We start from the raw sequence: 1,483 nt of genomic DNA, 5'->3' as shown, positions 1-1,483 counted from the left end.
ATTACTATTTTTTATTTTGTTTTTTACTTTTCTTCTTATACACTCATTCTCTTTCTACCTCCTTTATACTGAACTGTGGCCATTCCCCCTTCATTCAATTTCTTTATCTTACCTTCTGGCAATAAGCTCTACCTTTTCAGATTCAGCTCTCTGCACCCTTTTTTCCTGGGTGTTAACTGTTTGCATTTTTTGGTTTAGGTGTTGATTTTCTGGAGTTTTCTCCCCATATACATATATTTTTCCCCTTCTTTTTTCTTCTTTTTCTGTTCTCTCTTACCATTTTTCCTTTTCTCAATATCATTTTTGTGCTCTTCTCTCTCCCCTAATTCTCTTTTCTCTTGTGGTCACCTTTATTTGGGGTTATAGGTGTCATGAACATATTCGTGTTTTGTTTCCTCTGTGTTGTATCTTGTCGAGTTCTATTTTGTGCCTTTTGGTCAACATGGTAGAGAGTGAGCCACATAACCAGACACCCTGAGAGGAGCAAAAATGAGGAGACAAAGAAACAGTCCCTATATGAAAGAAAAGAAGGAATCAACAGAAAAGGAAGTTAAAAAAATGTAGGCAAGCAATTTGTCAGAGAAAGAATTCAGAACAATGGTCATAAGGAAGCTGAAAAGGATGGAAGACAAATTCAACAACATGTGTAAAAATCAAGAGAAAATGAAGAACTAAGAAGAAATAAAGAATGACAAAGCTGCAATAAAGAACACAATAGAAAGCATCAACAGTAGACTAGAAGAAGCTGAGGACTGTATCAGCACACTAAAAGACAAGGTAGGAAAAAACATTCAAGCAGAGCAGCAACTGGAAAAAACAAACTTAAAAAGGAGGAGGAGTGCCTAAGGGAGCTTTGGGACAACACGAAATTAAACAACATCTGCATAATAGGGGTGGCAGAAGGAGAGGAAACTGAGCAAGGAATAGACAACCTGTTTGAAGATATAATGACAGAAAACTTCAATGATATTGGGGGGGAAAAAACTCACATAAGTCCAAGAAGCTCACAGAGTTTCAAACAAGATTAGCCAAAAAGTTCACATGCACTGACCACCAGGGGGCAGATGCTCCATGCACAGGTATGGAAAAATGAAACAGGCTGATGAATCTCAGAGGGAAAGGGGGAGGGGGAAAGGCGGGAAGAGATTAACCAAAGATTTTATATGCTTACTAGCGGCCTGGTGCATGGATTCATGCACCATTGGGGTCTCTCAATCTGGACATTGGGGATCAGGCCAACACTGGCAGTCCAACATCCCCTGGTGAGTCCCAGATTGCAAGAAGGCATAGGCCAGGCAGAGGTACCCCACTGGTGCACGAATCTGTGCACTGGGCCTCTGGTCAATAATAACCTTAAATGTAAGTGGACTAAATGCTAAAATCAAAAGACATAGAGTAGCTGAATGGATAAGAAAACATGACCCATTTATCTGCTGTCTACAAGAGACCCACCTCAGAACAAAGGACTCACACAGACTGATAG

The sequence above is a fragment of the Myotis brandtii genome, unplaced genomic scaffold, assembly GCF_000412655.1.
Source record: "Myotis brandtii unplaced genomic scaffold, ASM41265v1 scaffold370, whole genome shotgun sequence".
NCBI lineage: Eukaryota > Metazoa > Chordata > Mammalia > Chiroptera > Vespertilionidae > Myotis > Myotis brandtii.
The sequence above is the reverse complement of the archived record's forward strand: the minus strand, read 5'-3'. Positions refer to the sequence as shown.